The 18,038-nt window shown below is 39.2% G+C and overlaps 66 non-coding genes across 66 annotated transcripts; all 66 read left to right on the forward strand.

Annotated features, from left to right (window-relative positions):
• Positions 1 to 284: 284 nt before the first annotated feature.
• trnac-gca lies at positions 285 to 356 on the forward strand. Its single transcript has one exon. It is a non-coding gene; the product is annotated as a tRNA-Cys (tRNA).
• Positions 357 to 484: 128 nt separating this feature from the next.
• On the forward strand, positions 485 to 556 carry trnac-gca. The gene has a single exon. It is a non-coding gene; the product is annotated as a tRNA-Cys (tRNA).
• A 333-nt stretch (positions 557 to 889) lies between these two features.
• Positions 890 to 961, forward strand: trnac-gca. The gene has a single exon. It is a non-coding gene; the product is annotated as a tRNA-Cys (tRNA).
• Positions 962 to 1,299: 338 nt separating this feature from the next.
• On the forward strand, positions 1,300 to 1,371 carry trnac-gca. Its single transcript has one exon. It is a non-coding gene; the product is annotated as a tRNA-Cys (tRNA).
• Positions 1,372 to 1,504: 133 nt separating this feature from the next.
• On the forward strand, positions 1,505 to 1,576 carry trnac-gca. Its single transcript has one exon. It is a non-coding gene; the product is annotated as a tRNA-Cys (tRNA).
• Positions 1,577 to 1,704: 128 nt separating this feature from the next.
• Positions 1,705 to 1,776, forward strand: trnac-gca. Its single transcript has one exon. It is a non-coding gene; the product is annotated as a tRNA-Cys (tRNA).
• A 133-nt stretch (positions 1,777 to 1,909) lies between these two features.
• Positions 1,910 to 1,981, forward strand: trnac-gca. The gene has a single exon. It is a non-coding gene; the product is annotated as a tRNA-Cys (tRNA).
• A 133-nt stretch (positions 1,982 to 2,114) lies between these two features.
• Positions 2,115 to 2,186, forward strand: trnac-gca. The gene has a single exon. It is a non-coding gene; the product is annotated as a tRNA-Cys (tRNA).
• A 339-nt stretch (positions 2,187 to 2,525) lies between these two features.
• Positions 2,526 to 2,597, forward strand: trnac-gca. The gene has a single exon. It is a non-coding gene; the product is annotated as a tRNA-Cys (tRNA).
• Positions 2,598 to 2,730: 133 nt separating this feature from the next.
• trnac-gca lies at positions 2,731 to 2,802 on the forward strand. The gene has a single exon. It is a non-coding gene; the product is annotated as a tRNA-Cys (tRNA).
• A 127-nt stretch (positions 2,803 to 2,929) lies between these two features.
• trnac-gca lies at positions 2,930 to 3,001 on the forward strand. The gene has a single exon. It is a non-coding gene; the product is annotated as a tRNA-Cys (tRNA).
• A 139-nt stretch (positions 3,002 to 3,140) lies between these two features.
• Positions 3,141 to 3,212, forward strand: trnac-gca. Its single transcript has one exon. It is a non-coding gene; the product is annotated as a tRNA-Cys (tRNA).
• Positions 3,213 to 3,941: 729 nt separating this feature from the next.
• Positions 3,942 to 4,013, forward strand: trnac-gca. The gene has a single exon. It is a non-coding gene; the product is annotated as a tRNA-Cys (tRNA).
• A 139-nt stretch (positions 4,014 to 4,152) lies between these two features.
• Positions 4,153 to 4,224, forward strand: trnac-gca. The gene has a single exon. It is a non-coding gene; the product is annotated as a tRNA-Cys (tRNA).
• A 133-nt stretch (positions 4,225 to 4,357) lies between these two features.
• On the forward strand, positions 4,358 to 4,429 carry trnac-gca. The gene has a single exon. It is a non-coding gene; the product is annotated as a tRNA-Cys (tRNA).
• Positions 4,430 to 4,762: 333 nt separating this feature from the next.
• Positions 4,763 to 4,834, forward strand: trnac-gca. The gene has a single exon. It is a non-coding gene; the product is annotated as a tRNA-Cys (tRNA).
• A 133-nt stretch (positions 4,835 to 4,967) lies between these two features.
• Positions 4,968 to 5,039, forward strand: trnac-gca. The gene has a single exon. It is a non-coding gene; the product is annotated as a tRNA-Cys (tRNA).
• Positions 5,040 to 5,172: 133 nt separating this feature from the next.
• trnac-gca lies at positions 5,173 to 5,244 on the forward strand. Its single transcript has one exon. It is a non-coding gene; the product is annotated as a tRNA-Cys (tRNA).
• Positions 5,245 to 5,377: 133 nt separating this feature from the next.
• Positions 5,378 to 5,449, forward strand: trnac-gca. The gene has a single exon. It is a non-coding gene; the product is annotated as a tRNA-Cys (tRNA).
• Positions 5,450 to 5,577: 128 nt separating this feature from the next.
• trnac-gca lies at positions 5,578 to 5,649 on the forward strand. Its single transcript has one exon. It is a non-coding gene; the product is annotated as a tRNA-Cys (tRNA).
• A 133-nt stretch (positions 5,650 to 5,782) lies between these two features.
• trnac-gca lies at positions 5,783 to 5,854 on the forward strand. Its single transcript has one exon. It is a non-coding gene; the product is annotated as a tRNA-Cys (tRNA).
• Positions 5,855 to 5,981: 127 nt separating this feature from the next.
• Positions 5,982 to 6,053, forward strand: trnac-gca. Its single transcript has one exon. It is a non-coding gene; the product is annotated as a tRNA-Cys (tRNA).
• Positions 6,054 to 6,186: 133 nt separating this feature from the next.
• On the forward strand, positions 6,187 to 6,258 carry trnac-gca. The gene has a single exon. It is a non-coding gene; the product is annotated as a tRNA-Cys (tRNA).
• A 139-nt stretch (positions 6,259 to 6,397) lies between these two features.
• Positions 6,398 to 6,469, forward strand: trnac-gca. Its single transcript has one exon. It is a non-coding gene; the product is annotated as a tRNA-Cys (tRNA).
• Positions 6,470 to 6,602: 133 nt separating this feature from the next.
• Positions 6,603 to 6,674, forward strand: trnac-gca. Its single transcript has one exon. It is a non-coding gene; the product is annotated as a tRNA-Cys (tRNA).
• A 132-nt stretch (positions 6,675 to 6,806) lies between these two features.
• Positions 6,807 to 6,878, forward strand: trnac-gca. The gene has a single exon. It is a non-coding gene; the product is annotated as a tRNA-Cys (tRNA).
• Positions 6,879 to 7,211: 333 nt separating this feature from the next.
• On the forward strand, positions 7,212 to 7,283 carry trnac-gca. The gene has a single exon. It is a non-coding gene; the product is annotated as a tRNA-Cys (tRNA).
• A 133-nt stretch (positions 7,284 to 7,416) lies between these two features.
• Positions 7,417 to 7,488, forward strand: trnac-gca. Its single transcript has one exon. It is a non-coding gene; the product is annotated as a tRNA-Cys (tRNA).
• Positions 7,489 to 7,821: 333 nt separating this feature from the next.
• Positions 7,822 to 7,893, forward strand: trnac-gca. The gene has a single exon. It is a non-coding gene; the product is annotated as a tRNA-Cys (tRNA).
• A 127-nt stretch (positions 7,894 to 8,020) lies between these two features.
• On the forward strand, positions 8,021 to 8,092 carry trnac-gca. Its single transcript has one exon. It is a non-coding gene; the product is annotated as a tRNA-Cys (tRNA).
• Positions 8,093 to 8,225: 133 nt separating this feature from the next.
• trnac-gca lies at positions 8,226 to 8,297 on the forward strand. The gene has a single exon. It is a non-coding gene; the product is annotated as a tRNA-Cys (tRNA).
• A 139-nt stretch (positions 8,298 to 8,436) lies between these two features.
• Positions 8,437 to 8,508, forward strand: trnac-gca. Its single transcript has one exon. It is a non-coding gene; the product is annotated as a tRNA-Cys (tRNA).
• A 133-nt stretch (positions 8,509 to 8,641) lies between these two features.
• Positions 8,642 to 8,713, forward strand: trnac-gca. The gene has a single exon. It is a non-coding gene; the product is annotated as a tRNA-Cys (tRNA).
• A 333-nt stretch (positions 8,714 to 9,046) lies between these two features.
• Positions 9,047 to 9,118, forward strand: trnac-gca. Its single transcript has one exon. It is a non-coding gene; the product is annotated as a tRNA-Cys (tRNA).
• Positions 9,119 to 9,251: 133 nt separating this feature from the next.
• trnac-gca lies at positions 9,252 to 9,323 on the forward strand. Its single transcript has one exon. It is a non-coding gene; the product is annotated as a tRNA-Cys (tRNA).
• Positions 9,324 to 9,656: 333 nt separating this feature from the next.
• Positions 9,657 to 9,728, forward strand: trnac-gca. Its single transcript has one exon. It is a non-coding gene; the product is annotated as a tRNA-Cys (tRNA).
• A 127-nt stretch (positions 9,729 to 9,855) lies between these two features.
• Positions 9,856 to 9,927, forward strand: trnac-gca. Its single transcript has one exon. It is a non-coding gene; the product is annotated as a tRNA-Cys (tRNA).
• Positions 9,928 to 10,060: 133 nt separating this feature from the next.
• Positions 10,061 to 10,132, forward strand: trnac-gca. Its single transcript has one exon. It is a non-coding gene; the product is annotated as a tRNA-Cys (tRNA).
• Positions 10,133 to 10,271: 139 nt separating this feature from the next.
• Positions 10,272 to 10,343, forward strand: trnac-gca. Its single transcript has one exon. It is a non-coding gene; the product is annotated as a tRNA-Cys (tRNA).
• Positions 10,344 to 10,476: 133 nt separating this feature from the next.
• Positions 10,477 to 10,548, forward strand: trnac-gca. Its single transcript has one exon. It is a non-coding gene; the product is annotated as a tRNA-Cys (tRNA).
• Positions 10,549 to 10,881: 333 nt separating this feature from the next.
• Positions 10,882 to 10,953, forward strand: trnac-gca. Its single transcript has one exon. It is a non-coding gene; the product is annotated as a tRNA-Cys (tRNA).
• Positions 10,954 to 11,086: 133 nt separating this feature from the next.
• Positions 11,087 to 11,158, forward strand: trnac-gca. Its single transcript has one exon. It is a non-coding gene; the product is annotated as a tRNA-Cys (tRNA).
• A 333-nt stretch (positions 11,159 to 11,491) lies between these two features.
• On the forward strand, positions 11,492 to 11,563 carry trnac-gca. Its single transcript has one exon. It is a non-coding gene; the product is annotated as a tRNA-Cys (tRNA).
• A 133-nt stretch (positions 11,564 to 11,696) lies between these two features.
• On the forward strand, positions 11,697 to 11,768 carry trnac-gca. The gene has a single exon. It is a non-coding gene; the product is annotated as a tRNA-Cys (tRNA).
• Positions 11,769 to 12,101: 333 nt separating this feature from the next.
• trnac-gca lies at positions 12,102 to 12,173 on the forward strand. Its single transcript has one exon. It is a non-coding gene; the product is annotated as a tRNA-Cys (tRNA).
• A 133-nt stretch (positions 12,174 to 12,306) lies between these two features.
• Positions 12,307 to 12,378, forward strand: trnac-gca. The gene has a single exon. It is a non-coding gene; the product is annotated as a tRNA-Cys (tRNA).
• Positions 12,379 to 12,517: 139 nt separating this feature from the next.
• On the forward strand, positions 12,518 to 12,589 carry trnac-gca. Its single transcript has one exon. It is a non-coding gene; the product is annotated as a tRNA-Cys (tRNA).
• A 133-nt stretch (positions 12,590 to 12,722) lies between these two features.
• trnac-gca lies at positions 12,723 to 12,794 on the forward strand. Its single transcript has one exon. It is a non-coding gene; the product is annotated as a tRNA-Cys (tRNA).
• A 333-nt stretch (positions 12,795 to 13,127) lies between these two features.
• On the forward strand, positions 13,128 to 13,199 carry trnac-gca. The gene has a single exon. It is a non-coding gene; the product is annotated as a tRNA-Cys (tRNA).
• A 133-nt stretch (positions 13,200 to 13,332) lies between these two features.
• On the forward strand, positions 13,333 to 13,404 carry trnac-gca. The gene has a single exon. It is a non-coding gene; the product is annotated as a tRNA-Cys (tRNA).
• Positions 13,405 to 13,737: 333 nt separating this feature from the next.
• trnac-gca lies at positions 13,738 to 13,809 on the forward strand. Its single transcript has one exon. It is a non-coding gene; the product is annotated as a tRNA-Cys (tRNA).
• Positions 13,810 to 13,942: 133 nt separating this feature from the next.
• trnac-gca lies at positions 13,943 to 14,014 on the forward strand. Its single transcript has one exon. It is a non-coding gene; the product is annotated as a tRNA-Cys (tRNA).
• Positions 14,015 to 14,142: 128 nt separating this feature from the next.
• On the forward strand, positions 14,143 to 14,214 carry trnac-gca. The gene has a single exon. It is a non-coding gene; the product is annotated as a tRNA-Cys (tRNA).
• Positions 14,215 to 14,347: 133 nt separating this feature from the next.
• trnac-gca lies at positions 14,348 to 14,419 on the forward strand. The gene has a single exon. It is a non-coding gene; the product is annotated as a tRNA-Cys (tRNA).
• Positions 14,420 to 14,546: 127 nt separating this feature from the next.
• Positions 14,547 to 14,618, forward strand: trnac-gca. The gene has a single exon. It is a non-coding gene; the product is annotated as a tRNA-Cys (tRNA).
• Positions 14,619 to 14,751: 133 nt separating this feature from the next.
• On the forward strand, positions 14,752 to 14,823 carry trnac-gca. Its single transcript has one exon. It is a non-coding gene; the product is annotated as a tRNA-Cys (tRNA).
• Positions 14,824 to 15,162: 339 nt separating this feature from the next.
• trnac-gca lies at positions 15,163 to 15,234 on the forward strand. The gene has a single exon. It is a non-coding gene; the product is annotated as a tRNA-Cys (tRNA).
• Positions 15,235 to 15,367: 133 nt separating this feature from the next.
• trnac-gca lies at positions 15,368 to 15,439 on the forward strand. The gene has a single exon. It is a non-coding gene; the product is annotated as a tRNA-Cys (tRNA).
• Positions 15,440 to 15,778: 339 nt separating this feature from the next.
• On the forward strand, positions 15,779 to 15,850 carry trnac-gca. The gene has a single exon. It is a non-coding gene; the product is annotated as a tRNA-Cys (tRNA).
• A 126-nt stretch (positions 15,851 to 15,976) lies between these two features.
• trnac-gca lies at positions 15,977 to 16,048 on the forward strand. Its single transcript has one exon. It is a non-coding gene; the product is annotated as a tRNA-Cys (tRNA).
• A 133-nt stretch (positions 16,049 to 16,181) lies between these two features.
• On the forward strand, positions 16,182 to 16,253 carry trnac-gca. Its single transcript has one exon. It is a non-coding gene; the product is annotated as a tRNA-Cys (tRNA).
• Positions 16,254 to 16,380: 127 nt separating this feature from the next.
• On the forward strand, positions 16,381 to 16,452 carry trnac-gca. The gene has a single exon. It is a non-coding gene; the product is annotated as a tRNA-Cys (tRNA).
• Positions 16,453 to 16,994: 542 nt separating this feature from the next.
• trnac-gca lies at positions 16,995 to 17,066 on the forward strand. The gene has a single exon. It is a non-coding gene; the product is annotated as a tRNA-Cys (tRNA).
• Positions 17,067 to 17,193: 127 nt separating this feature from the next.
• Positions 17,194 to 17,265, forward strand: trnac-gca. Its single transcript has one exon. It is a non-coding gene; the product is annotated as a tRNA-Cys (tRNA).
• Positions 17,266 to 17,398: 133 nt separating this feature from the next.
• trnac-gca lies at positions 17,399 to 17,470 on the forward strand. Its single transcript has one exon. It is a non-coding gene; the product is annotated as a tRNA-Cys (tRNA).
• A 332-nt stretch (positions 17,471 to 17,802) lies between these two features.
• trnac-gca lies at positions 17,803 to 17,873 on the forward strand. The gene has a single exon. It is a non-coding gene; the product is annotated as a tRNA-Cys (tRNA).
• Positions 17,874 to 18,038: the final 165 nt, after the last annotated feature.

Genomic DNA, 18,038 nt, shown 5'->3' on the forward strand with positions numbered 1-18,038 from the left:
CCAAGTCTTCTAAAAACTTTGCAGTCAAGTATTATCTCTACACCTTATGATTGTTTCATTATGATTCATACTTCACATAGGGGATATAGCTCAGTGGTTGAGCATTTGACTGCAGATCAAGAGGTCCCAGTTTCAAATCCTAGTTACCCCTATACTGTACATTGACATTGTCAGTGTTTTCAATGCTTTAGAAGAAGATTTCAAAGGACATTCTTCTGAGATTTTGTAGTGAGGTATTATCTCTACACATTCTCCTGAATTAATTACAACCTGGAATTCACATAGGGGGTATAGCTCAGTGGTAGAGCATTTGACTGCAGATCAAGAGGTCCCAGGTTCAAATCCTAGTGCCCCCTATACTGTACATTGACATTGTCAGTGTTTTCAATGCTTTAGAAGAAGATTCAAAGTCTTCTAAAAACTTTGCAGTCAAGTATTATCTCTACACCTTATGATCGTTTTATTATGATTTGTATTTCACATAGGGGGTATAGCTCAGTGGTAGAGCATTTGACTGCAGATCAAGAGGTCCCAGGTTCAAATCCTAGTGCCCCCTATACTGTACATTGACATTGTCAGTGTTTTCGATGCTTTAAAAGAAGATTTCAAAGGACAGTCTTCTGAGATTTTGTAGTCAGGTATTATCTCTACACATTCTCCTGAATTAATTACAACATGGAATTCACATAGGGGGTATAGCTCAGTGGTAGAGCAGTTGACTGCAGATCAAGAGGTCCCCAGGTTCAAATCCTAGTCCCCCTTATACTGTACATTGTCAGTGTTTTCAATGCTTTAGAAGAAGATTTCAACTGACAGTCTTCTGAGATTTTGTAGTCAGGTATTACCTCTACATATTCTCCTGAATTCATTACAAACTGGAATTCACATAGGGGGTATAGCTCAGTGGTAGAGCATTTGACTGCAGATCAAGAGGTCCCAGGTTCAAATCCTAGTGCCCCCTATACTGTACATTGACATTGACATTGTCAGTGTTTTCGATGCTTTAAAAGAAGATTTCAAAGGACAGTCTTCTGAGATTTTGTAGTCAGGTATTATCTCTACACATTCTCCTGAATTAATTACAACATGGAATTCACATAGGGGGTATAGCTCAGTGGTAGAGCATTTGACTGCAGATCAAGAGGTCCGAGGTTCAAATCCTAGTCCCCCTTATACTGTACATTGTCAGTGTTTTCAATGCTTTAGAAGAAGATTTCAACTGACAGTCTTCTGATATTTTGTAGTCAGGTATTATCTCTACACATTCTCCTGAATTCATTACAACCTGGAATTCACATAGGGGGTATAGCTCAGTGGTAGAGCATTTGACTGCAGATCAAGAGGTCCCAGGTTCAAATCCTAGTGCCCCCTATACTGTACATTGACATTGTCAGTGTTTTCAATGCTTTAGAAGAAGATTTCAAAGGACAGTCTTCTGTGATTTTGTAGTCAGGGATTATCTCTACACATTCTCCTGAATTAATTACAACCTGGAATTCACATAGGGGGTATAGCTCAGTGGTAGAGCATTTGACTGCAGATCAAGAAGTCCCGGGTTCAAATCCTAGTGCCCCCTATACTGGACATTGTCAGTTTTTTTCGATGCTTTAGAAGAAGATTTCAAAGGACAGTCTTCTGATATTTTGTAGTCAGGTATTATCTCTACACATTCTCCTGAATTCGTTACAACCTGGAATTCACATAGGGGGTATAGCTCAATGGTAGAGCATTTGACTGCAGATCAAGAGATCCCAGGTTCAAATCCTAGTGCCCCCTATACTGGACATTGACATTGTCAGTGTTTTCAATGCTTTAGAAGAAGATTTCAAAGGACAGTCTTCTGAGATTTTGTAGTCAGGTATTATCTCTACACATTCTCCTGAATTAATTACAACCTGGAATTCACATAGGGGGTATAGCTCAGTGGTAGAGCATTTGACTGCAGATCAAGAGGTCCCAGGTTCAAATCCTAGTGCCCCCTATACTGTACATTGACATTGTCAGTGTTTTCAATGCTTTAGAAGAAGATTTCAAAGGACAGTCTTCTGTGATTTTGTAGTCAGGGATTATCTCTACACATTCTCCTGAATTAATTACAACCTGGAATTCACATAGGGGGTATAGCTCAGTGGTAGAGCATTTGACTGCAGATCAAGAGGTCCCAGGTCCAAATCCTAGTGCCCCCTATACTGGACATTGACAATGTCGGTGTTTTCAATGCTTTAGAAGAAGATTCCAAGTCTTCTAAAAACTTTGCAGTCAAGTATTATCTCTACACCTTACGATTGTTTCATTATGATTCATACTTCACATAGGGGATATAGCTCAGTGGTTGAGCATTTGACTGCAGATCAAGAGGTCCCAGTTTCAAATCCTAGTTACCCCTATACTGTACATTGACATTGACATTGTCAGTGTTTTCAATGCTTTAGAAGAAGATTTCAAATGACAGTCTTCTGAGATTTTGTAGTCAGGTATTATCTCTACACATTCTCCTGAATTAATTACAACCTGGAATTCACATAGGGGGTATAGCTCAGTGGTAGAGCATTTGACTGCAGATCAAGAGGTCCCAGGTTCAAATCCTAGTGCCCCCTATACTTTACATTGACATTGTCAGTGTTTTCGATGCTTTAAAAGAAGATTTCAAAGGACAGTCTTCTGTGATTTTGTAGTCAGGGATTATCTCTACACATTCTCCTGAATTAATTACAACATGGAATTCACATAGGGGGTATAGCTCAGTGGTAGAGCATTTGACTGCAGATCAAGAGGTCCCAGGTTCAAATCCTAGTGCCCCCTATACTGTACATTGTCAGTGTTTTCAATGCTTTAGAAGAAGATTTCAACTGACAGTCTTCTGAGATTTTGTAGTCAGGTATTACCTCTACATATTCTCCTGAATTCATTACAAACTGGAATTCACATAGGGGGTATAGCTCAGTGGTAGAGCATTTGACTGCAGATCAAGAGGTCCCAGGTTCAAATCCTAGTGCCCCCTATACTGTACATTGACATTGACATTGTCAGTGTTTTCAATGCTTTAGAAGAAGATTTCAAAGGACAGTCTTCTGAGATTTTGTAGTCAGGGATTATCTCTACACATTCTCCTGAATTAATTACAACCTGGAATTCACATAGGGGGTATAGCTCAGTGGTAGAGCATTTGACTGCAGATCAAGAGGTCCCAGGTTAAAATCCTAGTGCCCCCTATACTGTACATTGACATTGTCAGTGTTTTCAATGCTTTAGAAGAAGATTTCAAATGACAGTCTTCTGAGATTTTGTAGTCAGGGATTACCTCTACACATTCTCCTGAATTAATTACAACCTGGAATTCACATAGGGGGTATAGCTCAGTGGTAGAGCATTTGACTGCAGCTCAAGAGGTCACAGGTTCACATCCTAGTGCCCCCCATACTGGACATTGACATTGTCAGTGTTTTCAATGCTTTAGAAGAAGATTCAAAGTCTTCTAAAAACTTTGCAGTCAAGTATTATCTCTACACCTTATGATCGTTTTATTGTGATTTGTATTTCACATAGGGGGTATAGCTCAGTGGTAGAGCATTTGACTTCAGATCAAGAGGTCCCAGGTTAAAATCCTAGTGCCCCCTATACTGTATATTGACATTTTCAGTGTTTTCAATGCTTTAGAAGAAGATTTCAAAGGACAGTCTTCTGAGATTTTGTAGTCAGGTATTATCTCTACACATTCTCCTGAATTAATTACAACCTGGGGTATAGCTCAGTGGTAGAGCATTTGACTGCAGATCAAGAGGTCCCAGGTTCAAATCCTAGTGCCCTCTATACTGTACATTGATATTGTCAGTGTTTTCAATGCTTAGAAGAAGATTTCAACTGACAGTCTTCTGAGATTTTGTAGTCAGGTATTACCTCTACACATTCTCGTGAATTCATTACAACCTGGAATTCACATAGGGGGTATAGCTCAGTGGTAGAGCATTTGACTGCAGATCAAGAGGTCCTAGGTTCAAATCCTAATGCCCCCTATACTGTACATTGACATTGACATTGTCAGTGTTTTCAATGCTTTAGAAGAAGATTTCAAAGGACAGTCTTCTGAGATTTTGTAGTCAGGTATTACCTCTACACATTCTCCTGAATTCATTACAACCTGGAATTCACATAGGGGGTATAGCTCAGTGGTAGAGCATTTGACTGCAGATCAAGAGGTCCCAGTTTCAAATCCTAGTGCCCCCTATACTGTACATTGACATTGTCAGTGTTTTCAATGCTTTAGAAGAAGATTTCAAAGGACAGTCTTCTGAGATTTTGTAGTCAGGTATTATCTCTACACATTCTCCTGAATTAATTACAACCTGGAATTCACATAGGGGGTATAGCTCAGTGGTAGAGCATTTGACTGCAGATCAAGAGGTCCCAGGTTCAAATCCTAGTGCCCCCTATACTGTACATTGACATTGTCAGTGTTTTCAATGCTTTAGAAGAAGATTCCAAGTCTTCTAAAAACTTTGCAGTCAAGTATTATCTCTACACCTTATGATTGTTTCATTATGATTCATACTTCACATAGGGGATATAGCTCAGTGGTTGAGCATTTGACTGCAGATCAAGAGGTCCCAGTTTCAAATCCTAGTTACCCCTATACTGTACATTGACATTGTCAGTGTTTTCAATGCTTTAGAAGAAGATTTCAAAGGACATTCTTCTGAGATTTTGTAGTCAGGTATTATCTCTACACATTCTCCTGAATTAATTACAACCTGGAATTCACATAGGGGGTATAGCTCAGTGGTAGAGCATTTGACTGCAGATCAAGAGGTCCCAGGTTCAAATCCTAGTGCCCCCTATACTGTACATTGACATTGTCAGTGTTTTCAATGCTTTAGAAGAAGATTTCAAAGGACAGTCTTCTGAGATTTTGTAGTCAGGGATTATCTCTACACATTCTCCTGAATTAATTACAACCTGGAATTCACATAGGGGGTATAGCTCAATGGTAGAGCATTTGACTGCAGATCAAGAGATCCCAGGTTCAAATCCTAGTGCCCCCTATACTGTACATTGACATTGTCAGTGTTTTCAATGCTTTAGAAGAAGATTTCAAAGGACAGTCTTCTGATATTTTGTAGTCAGGGATTATCTCTACACATTCTCCTGAATTAATTACAACCTGGAATTCACATAGGGGGTATAGCTCAATGGTAGAGCATTTGACTGCAGATCAAGAGATCCCAGGTTCAAATCCTAGTGCCCCCTATACTGGACATTGACATTGTCAGTGTTTTCAATGCTTTAGAAGAAGATTTCAAAGGACAGTCTTCTGATATTTTGTAGTCAGGTATTATCTCTACACATTCTCCTGAATTAATTACAACATGGAATTCACATAGGGGGTATAGCTCAGTGGTAGAGCATTTGACTGCAGATCAAGAGGTCCCAGGTTCAAATCCTAGTGCCCTCTATACTGTACATTGATATTGTCAGTGTTTTCAATGCTTTAGAAGAAGATTCAAAGTCTTCTAAAAACTTTGCAGTCAAGTATTATCTCTACACCTTATGATCGTTTTATTATGATTTGTATTTCACATAGGGGGTATAGCTCAGTGGTAGAGCATTTGACTGCAGATCAAGAGGTCCCAGGTTCAAATCCTAGTGCCCCCTATACTGTACATTGACATTGTCAGTGTTTTCGATGCTTTAAAAGAAGATTTCAAAGGACAGTCTTCTGAGATTTTGTAGTCAGGTATTATCTCTACACATTCTCCTGAATTAATTACAACATGGAATTCACATAGGGGGTATAGCTCAGTGGTAGAGCATTTGACTGCAGATCAAGAGGTCCCAGGTTCAAATCCTAGTCCCCCTTATACTGTACATTGTCAGTGTTTTCAATGCTTTAGAAGAAGATTTCAACTGACAGTCTTCTGAGACTTTGTAGTCAGGTATTATCTCTACACATTCTCCTGAATTAATTACAACCTGGAATTCACATAGGGGGTATAGCTCAGTGGTAGAGCATTTGACTGCAGATCAAGAGGTCCCAGGTTCAAATCCTAGTGCCCCCTATACTGTACATTGACATTGTCAGTGTTTTCAATGCTTTAGAAGAAGATTTCAAAGGACAGTCTTCTGTGATTTTGTAGTCAGGTATTACCTCTACACATTCTCCTGAATTCATTACAACCTGGAATTCACATAGGGGGTATAGCTCAGTGGTAGAGCATTTGACTGCAGATCAAGAGGTCCCAGGTTCAAATCCTAATGCCCCCTATACTGTACATTGACATTGACATTGTCAGTGTTTTCAATGCTTTAGAAGAAGATTTCAAAGGACAGTCTTCTGAGATTTTGTAGTCAGGTATTACCTCTACACATTCTCCTGAATTCATTACAACCTGGAATTCACATAGGGGGTATAGCTCAGTGGTAGAGCATTTGACTGCAGATCAAGAGGTCCCAGTTTCAAATCCTAGTGCCCCCTATACTGTACATTGACATTGTCAGTGTTTTCAATGCTTTAGAAGAAGATTTCAAAGGACAGTCTTCTGAGATTTTGTAGTCAGGTATTATCTCTACACATTCTCCTGAATTAATTACAACCTGGAATTCACATAGGGGGTATAGCTCAGTGGTAGAGCATTTGACTGCAGATCAAGAGGTCCCAGGTTCAAATCCTAGTGCCCCCTTACTGTACATTGACATTGTCAGTGTTTTCAATGCTTTAGAAGAAGATTTCAAAGGACAGTCTTCTGAGATTTTGTAGTCAGGTATTATCTCTACACATTCTCCTGAATTAATTACAACCTGGAATTCACATAGGGGGTATAGCTCAGTGGTAGAGCATTTGACTGCAGATCAAGAGGTCCCAGGTTCAAATCCTAGTGCCCCCTATACTGTACATTGACATTGTCAGTGTTTTCAATGCTTTAGAAGAAGATTCCAAGTCTTCTAAAAACTTTGCAGTCAAGTATTATCTCTACACCTTATGATTGTTTCATTATGATTCATACTTCACATAGGGGATATAGCTCAGTGGTTGAGCATTTGACTGCAGATCAAGAGGTCCCAGTTTCAAATCCTAGTTACCCCTATACTGTACATTGACATTGTCAGTGTTTTCAATGCTTTAGAAGAAGATTTCAAAGGACATTCTTCTGAGATTTTGTAGTCAGGTATTATCTCTACACATTCTCCTGAATTAATTACAACCTGGAATTCACATAGGGGGTATAGCTCAGTGGTAGAGCATTTGACTGCAGATCAAGAGGTCCCAGGTTCAAATCCTAGTGCCCCCTATACTGTACATTGACATTGTCAGTGTTTTCAATGCTTTAGAAGAAGATTTCAAAGGACAGTCTTCTGAGATTTTGTAGTCAGGGATTATCTCTACACATTCTCCTGAATTAATTACAACCTGGAATTCATATAGGGGGTATAGCTCAATGGTAGAGCATTTGACTGCAGATCAAGAGATCCCAGGTTCAAATCCTAGTGCCCCCTATACTGTACATTGACATTGTCAGTGTTTTCAATGCTTTAGAAGAAGATTCCAAGTCTTCTAAAAACTTTGCAGTCAAGTATTATCTCTACACCTTATGATTGTTTCATTATGATTCATACTTCACATAGGGGATATAGCTCAGTGGTTGAGCATTTGACTGCAGATCAAGAGGTCCCAGTTTCAAATCCTAGTTACCCCTATACTGTACATTGACATTGTCAGTGTTTTCAATGCTTTAGAAGAAGATTTCAAAGGACATTCTTCTGAGATTTTGTAGTCAGGTATTATCTCTACACATTCTCCTGAATTAATTACAACATGGAATTCACATAGGGGGTATAGCTCAGTGGTAGAGCATTTGACTGCAGATCAAGAGGTCCCAGGTTCAAATCCTAGTCCCCCTTATACTGTACATTGTCAGTGTTTTCAATGCTTTAGAAGAAGATTTCAACTGACAGTCTTCTGAGACTTTGTAGTCAGGTATTATCTCTACACATTCTCCTGAATTAATTACAACCTGGAATTCACATAGGGGGTATAGCTCAGTGGTAGAGCATTTGACTGCAGATCAAGAGGTCCCAGGTTCAAATCCTAGTGCCCCCTATACTGTACATTGACATTGTCAGTGTTTTCAATGCTTTAGAAGAAGATTTCAAAGGACAGTCTTCTGTGATTTTGTAGTCAGGTATTACCTCTACACATTCTCCTGAATTCATTACAACCTGGAATTCACATAGGGGGTATAGCTCAGTGGTAGAGCATTTGACTGCAGATCAAGAGGTCCCAGGTTCAAATCCTAATGCCCCCTATACTGTACATTGACATTGACATTGTCAGTGTTTTCAATGCTTTAGAAGAAGATTTCAAAGGACAGTCTTCTGAGATTTTGTAGTCAGGTATTACCTCTACACATTCTCCTGAATTCATTACAACCTGGAATTCACATAGGGGGTATAGCTCAGTGGTAGAGCATTTGACTGCAGATCAAGAGGTCCCAGTTTCAAATCCTAGTGCCCCCTATACTGTACATTGACATTGTCAGTGTTTTCAATGCTTTAGAAGAAGATTTCAAAGGACAGTCTTCTGAGATTTTGTAGTCAGGTATTATCTCTACACATTCTCCTGAATTAATTACAACCTGGAATTCACAAAGGGGGTATAGCTCAGTGGTAGAGCATTTGACTGCAGATCAAGAGGTCCCAGGTTCAAATCCTAGTGCCCCCTATACTGTACATTGACATTGTCAGTGTTTTCAATGCTTTAGAAGAAGATTCCAAGTCTTCTAAAAACTTTGCAGTCAAGTATTATCTCTACACCTTATGATTGTTTCATTATGATTCATACTTCACATAGGGGATATAGCTCAGTGGTTGAGCATTTGACTGCAGATCAAGAGGTCCCAGTTTCAAATCCTAGTTACCCCTATACTGTACATTGACATTGTCAGTGTTTTCAATGCTTTAGAAGAAGATTTCAAAGGACATTCTTCTGAGATTTTGTAGTCAGGTATTATCTCTACACATTCTCCTGAATTAATTACAACCTGGAATTCACATAGGGGGTATAGCTCAGTGGTAGAGCATTTGACTGCAGATCAAGAGGTCCCAGGTTCAAATCCTAGTGCCCCCTATACTGTACATTGACATTGTCAGTGTTTTCAATGCTTTAGAAGAAGATTTCAAAGGACAGTCTTCTGAGATTTTGTAGTCAGGGATTATCTCTACACATTCTCCTGAATTAATTACAACCTGGAATTCATATAGGGGGTATAGCTCAATGGTAGAGCATTTGACTGCAGATCAAGAGATCCCAGGTTCAAATCCTAGTGCCCCCTATACTGTACATTGACATTGTCAGTGTTTTCAATGCTTTAGAAGAAGATTCCAAGTCTTCTAAAAACTTTGCAGTCAAGTATTATCTCTACACCTTATGATTGTTTCATTATGATTCATACTTCACATAGGGGATATAGCTCAGTGGTTGAGCATTTGACTGCAGATCAAGAGGTCCCAGTTTCAAATCCTAGTTACCCCTATACTGTACATTGACATTGTCAGTGTTTTCAATGCTTTAGAAGAAGATTTCAAAGGACATTCTTCTGAGATTTTGTAGTCAGGTATTATCTCTACACATTCTCCTGAATTAATTACAACATGGAATTCACATAGGGGGTATAGCTCAGTGGTAGAGCATTTGACTGCAGATCAAGAGGTCCCAGGTTCAAATCCTAGTCCCCCTTATACTGTACATTGTCAGTGTTTTCAATGCTTTAGAAGAAGATTTCAACTGACAGTCTTCTGAGACTTTGTAGTCAGGTATTATCTCTACACATTCTCCTGAATTAATTACAACCTGGAATTCACATAGGGGGTATAGCTCAGTGGTAGAGCATTTGACTGCAGATCAAGAGGTCCCAGGTTCAAATCCTAGTGCCCCCTATACTGTACATTGACATTGTCAGTGTTTTCAATGCTTTAGAAGAAGATTTCAAAGGACAGTCTTCTGTGATTTTGTAGTCAGGTATTACCTCTACACATTCTCCTGAATTCATTACAACCTGGAATTCACATAGGGGGTATAGCTCAGTGGTAGAGCATTTGACTGCAGATCAAGAGGTCCCAGGTTCAAATCCTAATGCCCCCTATACTGTACATTGACATTGACATTGTCAGTGTTTTCAATGCTTTAGAAGAAGATTTCAAAGGACAGTCTTCTGAGATTTTGTAGTCAGGTATTACCTCTACACATTCTCCTGAATTCATTACAACCTGGAATTCACATAGGGGGTATAGCTCAGTGGTAGAGCATTTGACTGCAGATCAAGAGGTCCCAGTTTCAAATCCTAGTGCCCCCTATACTGTACATTGACATTGTCAGTGTTTTCAATGCTTTAGAAGAAGATTTCAAAGGACAGTCTTCTGAGATTTTGTAGTCAGGTATTATCTCTACACATTCTCCTGAATTAATTACAACCTGGAATTCACAAAGGGGGTATAGCTCAGTGGTAGAGCATTTGACTGCAGATCAAGAGGTCCCAGGTTCAAATCCTAGTGCCCCCTATACTGTACATTGACATTGTCAGTGTTTTCAATGCTTTAGAAGAAGATTCCAAGTCTTCTAAAAACTTTGCAGTCAAGTATTATCTCTACACCTTATGATTGTTTCATTATGATTCATACTTCACATAGGGGATATAGCTCAGTGGTTGAGCATTTGACTGCAGATCAAGAGGTCCCAGTTTCAAATCCTAGTTACCCCTATACTGTACATTGACATTGTCAGTGTTTTCAATGCTTTAGAAGAAGATTTCAAAGGACATTCTTCTGAGATTTTGTAGTCAGGTATTATCTCTACACATTCTCCTGAATTAATTACAACCTGGAATTCACATAGGGGGTATAGCTCAGTGGTAGAGCATTTGACTGCAGATCAAGAGGTCCCAGGTTCAAATCCTAGTGCCCCCTATACTGTACATTGACATTGTCAGTGTTTTCAATGCTTTAGAAGAAGATTTCAAAGGACAGTCTTCTGAGATTTTGTAGTCAGGGATTATCTCTACACATTCTCCTGAATTAATTACAACCTGGAATTCATATAGGGGGTATAGCTCAATGGTAGAGCATTTGACTGCAGATCAAGAGATCCCAGGTTCAAATCCTAGTGCCCCCTATACTGTACATTGACATTGTCAGTGTTTTCAATGCTTTAGAAGAAGATTCCAAGTCTTCTAAAAACTTTGCAGTCAAGTATTATCTCTACACCTTATGATTGTTTCATTATGATTCATACTTCACATAGGGGATATAGCTCAGTGGTTGAGCATTTGACTGCAGATCAAGAGGTCCCAGTTTCAAATCCTAGTTACCCCTATACTGTACATTGACATTGTCAGTGTTTTCAATGCTTTAGAAGAAGATTTCAAAGGACATTCTTCTGAGATTTTGTAGTCAGGTATTATCTCTACACATTCTCCTGAATTAATTACAACCTGGAATTCACATAGGGGGTATAGCTCAGTGGTAGAGCATTTGACTGCAGATCAAGAGGTCCCAGGTTCAAATCCTAGTGCCCCCTATACTGTACATTGACATTGTCAGTGTTTTCAATGCTTTAGAAGAAGATTTCAAAGGACAGTCTTCTGAGATTTTGTAGTCAGGGATTATCTCTACACATTCTCCTGAATTAATTACAACCTGGAATTCATATAGGGGGTATAGCTCAATGGTAGAGCATTTGACTGCAGATCAAGAGATCCCAGGTTCAAATCCTAGTGCCCCCTATACTGTACATTGACATTGTCAGTGTTTTCAATGCTTTAGAAGAAGATTCCAAGTCTTCTAAAAACTTTGCAGTCAAGTATTATCTCTACACCTTATGATTGTTTCATTATGATTCATACTTCACATAGGGGATATAGCTCAGTGGTTGAGCATTTGACTGCAGATCAAGAGGTCCCAGTTTCAAATCCTAGTTACCCCTATACTGTACATTGACATTGTCAGTGTTTTCAATGCTTTAGAAGAAGATTTCAAAGGACAGTCTTCTGAGACTTTGTAGTCAGGTATTATCTCTACACATTCTCCTGAATTAATTACAACCTGGAATTCACATAGGGGGTATAGCTCAGTGGTAGAGCATTTGACTGCAGATCAAGAGGTCCCAGGTTCAAATCCTAGTGCCCCCTATACTGTACATTGACATTGTCAGTGTTTTCAATGCTTTAGAAGAAGATTTCAAAGGACAGTCTTCTGTGATTTTGTAGTCAGGTATTACCTCTACACATTCTCCTGAATTCATTACAACCTGGAATTCACATAGGGGGTATAGCTCAGTGGTAGAGCATTTGACTGCAGATCAAGAGGTCCCAGGTTCAAATCCTAATGCCCCCTATACTGTACATTGACATTGACATTGTCAGTGTTTTCAATGCTTTAGAAGAAGATTTCAAAGGACAGTCTTCTGAGATTTTGTAGTCAGGTATTACCTCTACACATTCTCCTGAATTCATTACAACCTGGAATTCACATAGGGGGTATAGCTCAGTGGTAGAGCATTTGACTGCAGATCAAGAGGTCCCAGTTTCAAATCCTAGTGCCCCCTATACTGTACATTGACATTGTCAGTGTTTTCAATGCTTTAGAAGAAGATTTCAAAGGACAGTCTTCTGAGATTTTGTAGTCAGGTATTATCTCTACACATTCTCCTGAATTAATTACAACCTGGAATTCACAAAGGGGGTATAGCTCAGTGGTAGAGCATTTGACTGCAGATCAAGAGGTCCCAGGTTCAAATCCTAGTGCCCCCTATACTGTACATTGACATTGTCAGTGTTTTCAATGCTTTAGAAGAAGATTCCAAGTCTTCTAAAAACTTTGCAGTCAAGTATTATCTCTACACCTTATGATTGTTTCATTATGATTCATACTTCACATAGGGGATATAGCTCAGTGGTTGAGCATTTGACTGCAGATCAAGAGGTCCCAGTTTCAAATCCTAGTTACCCCTATACTGTACATTGACATTGTCAGTGTTTTCAATGCTTTAGAAGAAGATTTCAAAGGACATTCTTCTGAGATTTTGTAGTCAGGTATTATCTCTACACATTCTCCTGAATTAATTACAACCTGGAATTCACATAGGGGGTATAGCTCAGTGGTAGAGCATTTGACTGCAGATCAAGAGGTCCCAGGTTCAAATCCTAGTGCCCCCTATACTGTACATTGACATTGTCAGTGTTTTCAATGCTTTAGAAGAAGATTTCAAAGGACAGTCTTCTGAGATTTTGTAGTCAGGGATTATCTCTACACATTCTCCTGAATTAATTACAACCTGGAATTCATATAGGGGGTATAGCTCAATGGTAGAGCATTTGACTGCAGATCAAGAGATCCCAGGTTCAAATCCTAGTGCCCCCTATACTGTACATTGACATTGTCAGTGTTTTCAATGCTTTAGAAGAAGATTCCAAGTCTTCTAAAAACTTTGCAGTCAAGTATTATCTCTACACCTTATGATTGTTTCATTATGATTCATACTTCACATAGGGGATATAGCTCAGTGGTTGAGCATTTGACTGCAGATCAAGAGGTCCCAGTTTCAAATCCTAGTTACCCCTATACTGTACATTGACATTGTCAGTGTTTTCAATGCTTTAGAAGAAGATTTCAAAGGACATTCTTCTGAGATTTTGTAGTCAGGTATTATCTCTACACATTCTCCTGAATTAATTACAACCTGGAATTCACATAGGGGGTATAGCTCAGTGGTAGAGCATTTGACTGCAGATCAAGAGGTCCCAGGTTCAAATCCTAGTGCCCCCTATACTGTACATTGACATTGTCAGTGTTTTCAATGCTTTAGAAGAAGATTTCAAAGGACAGTCTTCTGAGATTTTGTAGTCAGGGATTATCTCTGCACATTCTCCTGAATTAATTACAACCTGGAATTCACATAGGGGGTATAGCTCAGTGGTAGAGCATTTGACTGCAGATCAAGAGGTCCCAGGTTCAAATCCTAGTGCCCCCTATACTGTACATTGATATTGTCAGTGTTTTCAATGCTTTAGAAGAAGATTCAAAGTCTTCTAAAAACTTTGCAGTCAAGTATTATCTCTACACCTTATGATCGTTTTATTATGATTTGTATTTCACATAGGGGGTATAGCTCAGTGGTAGAGCATTTGACTGCAGATCAAGAGGTCCCAGGTTCAAATCCTAGTGCCCCCTATACTGTACATTGACATTGTCAGTGTTTTCGATGCTTTAAAAGAAGATTTCAAAGGACAGTCTTCTGAGATTTTGTAGTCAGGTATTATCTCTACACATTCTCCTGAATTAATTACAACATGGAATTCACATAGGGGGTATAGCTCAGTGGTAGAGCATTTGACTGCAGATCAAGAGGTCCCAGGTTCAAATCCTAGTCCCCCTTATACTGTACATTGTCAGTGTTTTCAATGCTTTAGAAGAAGATTTCAACTGACAGTCTTCTGAGATTTTGTAGTCAGGTATTATCTCTACACATTCTCCTGAATTAATTACAACCTGGAATTCACATAGGGGGTATAGCTCAGTGGTAGAGCATTTGACTGCAGATCAAGAGGTCCCAGGTTCAAATCCTAGTGCCCCCTATACTGTACATTGACATTGTCAGTGTTTTCAATGCTTTAGAAGAAGATTTCAAAGGACAGTCTTCTGTGATTTTGTAGTCAGGGATTATCTCTACACATTCTCCTGAATTAATTACAACCTGGAATTCACATAGGGGGTATAGCTCAGTGGTAGAGCATTTGACTGCAGATCAAGAGGTCCCAGGTCCAAATCCTAGTGCCCCCTATACTGGACATTGACAATGTCGGTGTTTTCAATGCTTTAGAAGAAGATTCCAAGTCTTCTAAAAACTTTGCAGTCAAGTATTATCTCTACACCTTATGATTGTTTCATTATGATTCATACTTCACATAGGGGATATAGCTCAGTGGTTGAGCATTTGACTGCAGATCAAGAGGTCCCAGTTTCAAATCCTAGTTACCCCTATACTGTACATTGACATTGACATTGTCAGTGTTTTCAATGCTTTAGAAGAAGATTTCAAAGGACAGTCTTCTGATATTTTGTAGTCAGGTATTATCTCTACACATTCTCCTGAATTCGTTACAACCTGGAATTCACATAGGGGGTATAGCTCAATGGTAGAGCATTTGACTGCAGATCAAGAGATCCCAGGTTCAAATCCTAGTGCCCCCTATACTGGACATTGACATTGTCAGTGTTTTCAATGCTTTAGAAGAAGATTTCAAAGGACAGTCTTCTGTGATTTTGTAGTCAGGGATTATCTCTACACATTCTCCTGAATTAATTACAACCTGGAATTCACATAGGGGGTATAGCTCAGTGGTAGAGCATTTGACTGCAGATCAAGAGGTCCCAGGTCCAAATCCTAGTGCCCCCTATACTGGACATTGACAATGTCGGTGTTTTCAATGCTTTAGAAGAAGATTCCAAGTCTTCTAAAAACTTTGCAGTCAAGTATTATCTCTACACCTTATGATTGTTTCATTATGATTCATACTTCACATAGGGGATATAGCTCAGTGGTTGAGCATTTGACTGCAGATCAAGAGGTCCCAGTTTCAAATCCTAGTTACCCCTATACTGTACATTGACATTGACATTGTCAGTGTTTTCAATGCTTTAGAAGAAGATTTCAAAGGACAGTCTTCTGATATTTTGTAGTCAGGTGTTATCTCTACACATTCTCCTGAATTCGTTACAACCTGGAATTCACATAGGGGGTATAGCTCAGTGGTAGAGCATTTGACTGCAGATCAAGAGGTCCCAGGTTCAAATCCTAGTGCCCTCTATACTGTACATTGATATTGTCAGTGTTCAATGCTTTAGAAGAAGATTCAAAGTCTTCTAAAAACTTTGCAGTCAAGTATTATCTCTACACCTTATGATCGTTTTATTATGATTTGTATTTCACATAGGGGGTATAGCTCAGTGGTAGAGCATTTGACTGCAGATCAAGAGGTCCCAGGTTCAAATCCTAGTGCCCCCTATACTTTACATTGACATTGTCAGTGTTTTCGATGCTTTAAAAGAAGATTTCAAAGGACAGTCTTCTGAGATTTTGTAGTCAGGTATTATCTCTACACATTCTCCTGAATTAATTACAACATGGAATTCACATAGGGGGTATAGCTCAGTGGTAGAGCATTTGACTGCAGATCAAGAGGTCCCAGGTTCAAATCCTAGTGCCCCCTATACTGTACATTGTCAGTGTTTTCAATGCTTTAGAAGAAGATTTCAACTGACAGTCTTCTGAGATTTTGTAGTCAGGTATTACCTCTACATATTCTCCTGAATTCATTACAAACTGGAATTCACATAGGGGGTATAGCTCAGTGGTAGAGCATTTGACTGCAGATCAAGAGGTCCCAGGTTCAAATCCTAGTGCCCCCCACACTGTACATTGACATTGACATTGTCAGTGTTTTCAATGCTTTAGAAGAAGATTTCAAAGGACAGTCTTCTGAGATTTTGTAGTCAGGGATTATCTCTACACATTCTCCTGAATTAATTACAACCTGGGGTATAGCTCAGTGGTAGAGCATTTGACTGCAGATCAAGAGGTCCCAGGTTCAAATCCTAGTGCCCTCTATACTGTACATTGATATTGTCAGTGTTTTCAATGCTTTAGAAGAAGATTTCAACTGACAGTCTTCTGATATTTTGTAGTCAGGTATTACCTCTACACATTCTCCTGAATTCATTACAACCTGGAATTCACATAGGGGCTATAGCTCAGTGGTAGAGCATTTGACTGCAGATCAAGAGGTCCCAGGTTCAAATCGTAGTGCCCCCTATACTGTACATTGACATTGACATTGTCAGTGTTTTCATTGCTTTAGAAGAAGATTTCAAAGGACAGTCTTCTGAGATTTTGTAGTCAGGGATTATCTCTACACATTCTCCAGAATTAATTACAACCTGGAATTCACATAGGGGGTATAGCTCAGTGGTAGAGCATTTGACTGCAGATCAAGAGGTCCCAGGTTCAAATCCTAGTGCCCCCTGTACTGGACATTGTCAGTTTTTTCGATGCTTTAGAAGAAGATTTCAAAGGACAGTCTTCTGATATTTTGTAGTCAGGTATTATCTCTACACATTCTCCTGAATTCATTACAACCTGGAATTCACATAGGGGGTATAGCTCAGTGGTAGAGCATTTGACTGCAGATCAAGAGGTCCCAGGTTCAAATCCTAGTGCCCCCTGTACTGTACATTGACATTGTCAGTGTTTTCAATGCTTTAGAAGAAGATTTCAAAGGACAGTCTTCTGAGATTTTGTAGTCAGGGATTATCTCTACACATTCTCCTGAATTAATTACAACCTGGAATTCACATAGGGGGTATAGCTCAGTGGTAGAGCATTTGTCTGCAGATCAAGAGGTCCCAGGTTCAAATCCTAGTGCCCCCTGTACTGGACATTGTCAGTTTTTTCGATGCTTTAGAAGAAGATTTCAAAGGACAGTCTTCTGATATTTTGTAGTCAGGGATTATCTCTACACATTCTCCTGAATTCATTACAACCTGGAATTCACATAGGGGGTATAGCTCAGTGGTACAGCATTTGACTGCAGATCAAGAGGGCTCAGGTTCAAATCCTAGTGCCCCCTGTACTGTACATTGACATTGTCAGTGTTTTCAATGCTTTAGAAGAAGATTTCAAAGGACAGTCTTCTGAGATTTTGTAGTCAGGGATTATCTCTACACATTCTCCTGAATTAATTACAACTTGGTATTCACATAGGGGGTATAGCTCAGTGGTAGAGCATTTGACTGCAGATCAAGAGGCCCAGGTTCAAATCCTAGTGCCCCCTATACTGTACATTGACATTGTCAGTGTTTTCAATGCTTTAGAAGAAGATTTCAAATGTTTCAAAGACTTTATTGACAATAATTATCTTAACACCTATCTCAATTTACTTGTTTACTTGAAGTACATATGTTTAGCAAAATATACAACCATAACATTATGGATGTAA

The sequence above is a fragment of the Hypomesus transpacificus genome, chromosome 1, assembly GCF_021917145.1.
Source record: "Hypomesus transpacificus isolate Combined female chromosome 1, fHypTra1, whole genome shotgun sequence".
Lineage (NCBI taxonomy): Eukaryota > Metazoa > Chordata > Actinopteri > Osmeriformes > Osmeridae > Hypomesus > Hypomesus transpacificus.